The sequence below is a fragment of the Coenobita brevimanus genome, chromosome 72 (genome assembly GCF_032717465.1).
Source record: "Coenobita brevimanus isolate Jiangsu-jjx chromosome 72, ASM3271746v2, whole genome shotgun sequence".
NCBI lineage: Eukaryota > Metazoa > Arthropoda > Malacostraca > Decapoda > Coenobitidae > Coenobita > Coenobita brevimanus.
Window position 1 is genome coordinate 10,422,386 of NC_137025.1, and position 8,229 is coordinate 10,430,614.

Genomic DNA, 8,229 nt, shown 5'->3' on the forward strand with positions numbered 1-8,229 from the left:
TAGCTTCCTGACCGGCACGAATGAGGCTTTTTCAGTGTTCCTTTCTCTCTGCTGTAATCTCTAGTTCATAAAAAGGATATCCTGTTTATGTGTACCAGAAATTAGCGGATATCGTGTGTGTGTGTGTGTGTGTGTGTGTGTGTGTGTGTGTGTGTGTGTGTGTGTGTGTGTGCGTGTGCGTCCACTGACCCATACGTACCCTGTCCGCCCATCAGTCCCCAGAGAGCAGCCACTGACAGCACCGCACAATGAGTTATTCAGCATGGAGTCAGCACTTGTCATTCCCCACATACCCAGTTTTGAACCAGCTATACGGACACTATTTTTTACCCCGGCCCTGTTGTTTCTCCATGTCACCCGAACTTTTGTTTCTGGCCTTTCTGATCCGATCTTGCATTTTTCATTTTATATTTGGTATCGTTGTTCCAGATTACTTTTTTAAGGTCTGGAAAGATTCGTCGAACTAGAGAGGTCAGATATAGTTTTCATTTGCCCCTGTATAACAAGAGGTCTCCCCAGTGCTGAATAAAATCGTTGATCTCCCTACACCTCTCTCTCCTTATACTCCCTCTTGAACTCGTTTATGATTCTCTGGCTTGTGTTATTGCCTTACTGTGTCAGTGAAAGTAATTTTTCCTTACATATAATTATTTTTTGCTTACCTACCAAATTCTACTCACTCCTGCTTAGGTAGTGGTATAGCGAAGGAGGGAGGAAATGATAAAGAAATCCCGTGGATGATGAGGGAAGAATTGGGAGGGTTAAGCTGGTGAAAAGAGATACCAGAAATAGTACAGAAAAGGGACTACAGTGGGTCGGGAATTTATGGGAAGGGAAGTGGAGATCTGAAGGAATGGGTGGGAAATGGGTTAGTGAGATAGACGATTTTTACTATACCACTATTTTCTGTTTCACCCGCTGTGCTTACTTAATCAAACCTATTCTCAACCTCCTAACCACGCTAATAAAGAAGTATATATGTGAATTAATACGAGTTAGTAGCTTGAAAGAAGGCAGTGCGAGAAAGAAGGGAAAAAGAATGGAAGAAAATGGTTGGAGAGGTAGAGGAAGAAGGAAGGGAGAGAGTAGAGAAGTAGGGTGGGATGAGAGAACTGATAACGGAAAAAGGCGGGAGGGAGTTGCCGGAAGAGCGAAGGGTTAGGAGAGGAGGGGATGGGAGGGGAGGGAAAGGAAGGGGAAGAGGCTGTTGGCAGAGGTAAGGTAATAGGTTAGGGTGGAGACGACGTAACACGATGCTATTGCCAGCTTTAGACATGAAAATTTCCATAATGTTGGGCTTAATGCTTGCCGCCGCCATATGTTCCTGAGGCTGACAACCGCCCACCATATTTACGATATGACACAGGGCTGGAGGGGGAAGGGGATGTTGACAAATTCTTTCCCTGCTTTCCGTACCGAATTGTTGTTATCGAGGTATTTTCTTTTGCTGTTTCACTGTATATAGCGATGCTTTTGCATGAATCTACATGAAGTGCTAAGCCAAATGGATACCTGGAACTCAGGAGATCATCGAATGCTGATCATATAATTAAAAGTCGCCTGATGGTTTAACTGATTAAGGCGCTCCAAGCAGATGGGGCCCATAAAGTTTTACATTCAATAGATAGTTATGGTTTATTGTTCACCCTGTCCTTAAATATCAGGACTAAGTAGCTTAACCCTAGGCCCTTACGCCCCTGATGAAGAAACAAGAGTAGAAATGCTCTGGGACCTGCGGCAAGGCTCTGTGTCTCAATAGACTTAGATTACGCACTTTTACTAGAGTTGTCGCTAGATGGTGCCACCGTAGGTGTCAGCTGATGGCAGATTTGGATTCTCCAGACTCCATATCAAATTCCCTCAAATGGTAGGCTACCACTTTTATGTCTCCAGAGGCCTCCCTTTAACAAATCAACCAGGAGCAGGAGAAGCAGAAGAAGAAGACGAAGAAGAAGAAAGCAGGCCATTCATTTACCTGCTGATTATCGCCGCAGGTAAAAAAGGATTGGATGATAGATTTAAATAGCTTCAGAGTCGAGTAAATTTGTTTTAGCGTTAACTGAGCCTTTTTAAGCGTTCATCGGGCTTTTGCGTCCATTAATCCCGTCACTACCTGAAATATCCCCAAAATTGAAGAACATCGTTTTGTAGTAGGGGATAAAACTTGTGAAAAGTTTACTCCATAAAAACGAGAGGTTTTTCTCGGTGGTGGAGGGAATTCATTGAAATGCATCTGTTATCGCAGTGAACAGGTTAGTTGAGACTCGATTGATATCATTAAGCTGCAGATATCCTTCTTATGATGTATAAGTTTGTCCGGAGGTACCTTGGAAAAATGTAAAAGGTGTCATCTAACTGGAGGAGTTAAAAATATACCTATAATTGTAATCTGCATGTAGACCTCTTTCACTGTTCATTAAGTCTGTTGCAGTGTATATTTTTCGTTTCTAGTTTTAATTAGGCTTGCTCTTAAGTTCATTAAGATATTTTGATAAGGAATACTGAGAACCTCTCCCTGCCACTCCCCCCACCCCTCTTTCTGCCTCTCAGTGTAAGCTAGAAATCTTGGGACTTAAGAGGGACTACTCTGCTAAAACTATTGGGCATGATGGTCTAAAGACACCAATCAGAGAAGTGACCTTGCCTGTCGTACAAATAGTTCGAGACTCCAAGAGGTAGCTAGAGTTTTTGGATCGCGTACTATATAGTTACCCAGGATAAAGTGGTCATCTATCTTTAGAAATTAGATTACGGTAACTTAGTCTCTGGCTCCTCTCGATATAGGTTGCATGGAATTGGCTGTTATTGTTCTCCTACTCATGTCGTAAGGTGCTGAGACGAAGACCCCTGACTAAACAAAATAGGTCGCTCAAAGCTGAAGGAAAGTAATTTCACTGGACAAAAATCTGAGAACACCCAGGAGTGTTTACATTTGGGAATTTTTTCCGAATGATACCATTGTTTCCTTCAATGGCATGGTGAAGTACTATGTTCATTTGCAGGATTGTTCGGACAGACTTTCGAAGGTTTTGGTGATTTCTTCTTCTAAATGTCGCTTTTATGCTTGAGAGGGACACCTTCACGTGGTAGCACCGATATAACTGAGCAGCTCCAGTGGCCGGTTTTACAAACGTCCCAAGGCTTCTTCCCTGCCCTCCCAAATGTAGGAAGGTGGCCCGGAGGAAAAAGGTAAGCTTGGCCTGCACACCACCGGGTACACGTTCAGGTGAACCTGGAGTTGCAACTACTACTTCTTCTATTACTACTGCTACTACTGCTACTGCTGCTGCTGCTGTTACTACCACTACACTTCTGCTACTAGTACCACCACTACTATCATCAGCACCATTATTATTATTATGTCGTTTTGCTTTTATCTGTGTGAAATTACAAATAACACACTTGTAAATGTATATCGGCCGAAGATTTACATCCAAAGAAATTTAGTTTTTATTAAGAAAATCAACATTTCTATATTGTTACATCATATTCGAAAATTCCATTCATATTCATGTTTACACGGTGCTCACAGAATCGTCGAATATCAGTTTGTTACGGACAGCAAAGCTTTTGAGCCCTGCATAAGTGGCTGGGAATATTAGTATTATAAGAGAAACATGGGTGCAAGTTTCTGTAGTTTTAATAAATTCTCTTCCATCCTATGTAGTTACATGATTGTGCATTTGTTTGGAATTATTTTCATAAATAACAGAAGTCGAACAATTTATTTTACATGCCTCTTTTTAAAATTTCAGAACAAATACTGACTCTCTCTCTCTCTCTCTCTCTCTCTCTCTCTCTCTCTCTCTCTCTCTTTCTCTCTCTCTCTCTCTCTCTCTCTCTCTCTCTCTCTTTTTCTCTCTCTCTGGTGACAGCTTTATGACAGTGTCCCTCAGTTACATAATCAAATCATATCCACGTACGTATATGCCACCATCACCACCACAACCACCGCACTCCACATGATGATGAACACAGAATGACAAAATTATAAGCGTGAACCTCGTGTGGAATAATGAGAGTGGTATATCAACGTGAACAGCATGTGCAAAAAGGGTAATGTCATGTACTACAGGCCATTATCATCTTGTCACGTCCATTTGTGCATATTCAAAAACTGGAATGTACAACAGTGATCATTGCCAAGCTTCAGTATGTGTGTGCTTGTATTTTACATCTAGCTATCTGTCTATTTATCTATCTACACACTCACCCACCGACCCTCTCACTCCCACACACACACATCCTGCACTTGCGTATGTTCATGAAATATATATATGTGTGTGTGTGTGTGTGTGTGTGTGTGTGTGTGTGTGTGTGTCCAAGGTATCCATAGGGAGGACAGGTCGTATATCACAGAACCACTTTCGCTCCGGAAGTTCCAGCCGTGAGAGGAAGAGCAGGGGAACTGACTTTTTCCACATGAAGGAATGATATGAAACCATTTTAAGTTTAAGAAGTATTATGGAATTTTAGTCTGTTTAATCTATATATTCCCCATTGAATAGGTGCAAGGAAAATTTAAGTCTGTGAACAAATTTGTTAGGTTTTAAAATTATTGTGGTGATGTAAGATGGCCACAACAGCAAGGCACCAGTTCTCTGTTACAGGCCACCATAACTCTCTCCCACCACATCAAGCCACTCTTCTCATATACGCCTCCCTATGAGTTCTCCCTCCCCTGTAGTTACATTTTTGCTGGTGAGAGAGTGAGGCCTATTTACATCCTATTACTGCACCAGTCATGATATAGAGTCCCGAGGGTTCTCAGGTAAAATGGTCCACGTTCCTTTTGACATGACATGATAAACCTTGAGCTATTTCTTGGTGATACGGCTGAACACAGAGAACACTTCCTGACTGACATCCTTAAAAGACCAAACCGCATTACATTATCCTTGAAACCTTAGCATCAAACCCCACCTAGAACGCCTCTAACCTCTGCAGAGGCTATTTCATTCTCGTTACCTCAGACAAGTTTATTAAACCCAACTACTTAGAAGGGCCTCTTGTAAGCTGAAAAATAATATCCGGCCAAACAAATAACAAGGCTGAACATTTCACGTCGCATTTCCAGGGTTAAGTAATGGCTCTCGTAGTGAAGGTGGAAAGAGAATTGTAGCGCAAAGGACACCTCCCCCACTCCAATTCTGGCAAACAAGGGGAACACGACACACAACGCTCTTCTGGCAGAGTTTTATGAATGTCACACACACACACACACACACACACACACACACACACACACACACACACACACACACACACACACACACACACACACACACACACACACACACACACACACACACACACACACACACACACATGCATAAATACACATACACACATAGACAGACACTGAATCTGACATATCTCCATTCATGCACTCTTACAGACGACATACACAGACAGAAGATAGATATAAACAAACAGAATTTAAAAAAACACACACTCGCACGCTTGCTTTCTCTCTCTCTCTCTCTCTCTCTCTCTCTCATCGACACGAAATCACAGTTCTGAGTATTTTCGCCTGATTCGCACCAACAGTTTAGAGCACCTCATCCCGTATGCAGGTTGCCACATATGTTCAGATATATCAACCCGCTCAAAACAAAGCCACTGCCCCCGATACAAAACACGCTATGCCCATCCACCATAAATTAACTTGCCGCCATCCAGTGGAATAATAAATACCTGGTTGTGAATGGAGTTGATACTATTCGGAACAGTGGATATGCAGTGCCAGTGAGGAATTAGGTATAGAAAGCAACAGATTCATTGGTAATATTAGGGTCTCCGGTAAATTAAGTGTAATATTCTTTATGCAGAAGAATCTAAGACCTCGTTCGCCAAACTCTTTCTGTTCTAAAGTCGACCAAAAGGAATCCAAAATCAAAGATCCGATCATTCTGAGATACACTGACGCATTACAAAGAATCAGTGAGAAAGATATAAGGAGGTGAATCAGTTACTTCTCGCCTTAGAAAACTGAATAGCAGAATGGTGAGATTGCATTACAAAGCGCGTGCTGTGAGTCCCCTGTTATGAGGGAAGAATACAAGTTTAGCAGAGCAGTGACTGGTGTAGTTATGACTGAAGAACAGAGACGAAACAATGCGACGAACAGATAAGGGCTGAATGAAGCTAGTGAAAGGAGGAGAAGAGTTGATAAGACAGTAATGCCTCTTACTTCACATGTTAATAAATGATGTAGGTTGTTAGCCTCCCCAAATAACGTAGCTGTACTCCACACAGGGGCACAGGCCCCTTACAAAGTCCGCAGATGAAAGGGGTTGAAATGCATGGAATGTATTCAGCAGATCTAGTTTCTGTGAAGCTGATTTTGCTAGAGATTTGATGTGGCCCTTCCGAAAGGGATGCCGAGAAAACGAAACACCAACGATATCAAGGCATTATGAAGAATGAAGATTTGTTTTACTGAACATAAGGGGATAGTCCTGTGAAAGATTGTGGAGAATTGAAAGATGGAGACACAGAGTTTTGGCACCAGAAACAAGTAGGCCTGTGTGTGTCCTGCAGCAAGGGCACAATGAAAGGAAATGAGAAATCTGGTAATACTCGTATTAGACAGAAATAACTCTATCACTCTGAGAGGTATCTTCTGAGCTGAGTGAAATCCTCTAGCCGTGCAGAAAGTGAAAATGTATGTAACACTAACTGTACCAATTAAATGCGCTTCGTGAGCGAATGATGAGCTAGCGAACGTTTGTACATACGCCTATCGTCATAATTTCATTTTGGTGTAAACTTTCAACATTTCTGGTGAGGTAGTTGAACAATAACAGAAAAATACTTGAGCTAAAATATTTACTTTCTCACAGTTTCTCTCTCTCACGTTTTCTCTCTGGATGTGCATATAGCGAGGCGCCGCACATTTATCACACACGCAGTGTTCCAGTCTCTGCTTCCGACTTGCTGTGTCAACGAACTGCGTCGGTAAATGCTTGGCTATTGATAGAAAGATGAAACCCAGAAATTGGGCGATTACCCTTGCTGATTTCACCCAGTAAACATGGAAAAAACGTTCATGTAAAATTATGAGCGTAATATCCTATATTTAATTGTTAGAATTCATGCAAGAAAACATAGTGTTACAACAGGATTTTTTAAGAATTCGATTTCATAGTGGAGCATGTCGATTGAAGCCCTCGGTACATTCCCTTGGATAGTCGGGATTCCAATGGTTTCGTTGGTCTCGTGAGTAAATATATGGCTAAAAAGAAAGTTTATTGAATGTATCTACTGCATGCTAAAACAATCTCTTCTCTATCTCACACTGTAGAAAAGCTATTAGCCTCTGAAATTCATCGCGGTCGGGCCGTGTCTTGTCGGACCGGGCCCGGTCGTGTCCAGTGGTAACTTATTTGGTATGGAGGTGGAAAAGCGGGATGCTGTGACAGTACAACTTACCTGGATACAGAAAGTTCCAACTCCCTTTGTATAATATAACATCAACTCTCATAACCACTTCTCCCCGACATTTCAAACAGTCTTTCATGTTCCTTTCTAATTCATTCTTTCATCTCACATCTCATTCCTTATTTTATTTGTTCGTTTATGCCTCCCACTTCTGAAGAATGAAGTCTTAGATCTTGCTACTCCTTTGGCGATTCTGTTCAGCTGACGGGAGACCTTTCGTAGTGAAGGGGTTACAGTTTTTAGCAGCCACTTCAGTATCAGGATGTTTCTCTAATTATACTTTTTCTATCGATGATTTTATGCTACTTAGAAAATAATATCTTGGTGAAAGGGTGTATACCACAAATAAATGGACAGACTGGAGAATTAATTGAGTGTGTCATGGGAAGAAGGGTCGTTACTGAGTAGGGATGGAAATACAGACGTCAGGAGATCCCTTCGCTGAGGTCACTTTTAACAGGATGCAGCGTTGGACAACAAACGGATCATTAAAAATGTGTACACATGGAATGCATCGAAAACAAAAAAGGTTATTTAAAAACGTGCGTCAAAGCGATGTTGACGAGAGAATGACAAAATATAAAATAAAAGGATTAAATGGAGGAACATAAGACAACAAGGCAGAATGCGGAGATGTGGAGATAGAGAACGAAGATGTGGAGGTAGAGAGCGTAAGTGTGGAGGCAGAGAGCGGAGATGTGGAGGTAGGAGAGCGGAGATGTGGAGGTAGAGAGCGGAGATGTTGAGGTAGAGAGCGGAGATGGGTGGTGATGGGGGAGTTTAAAG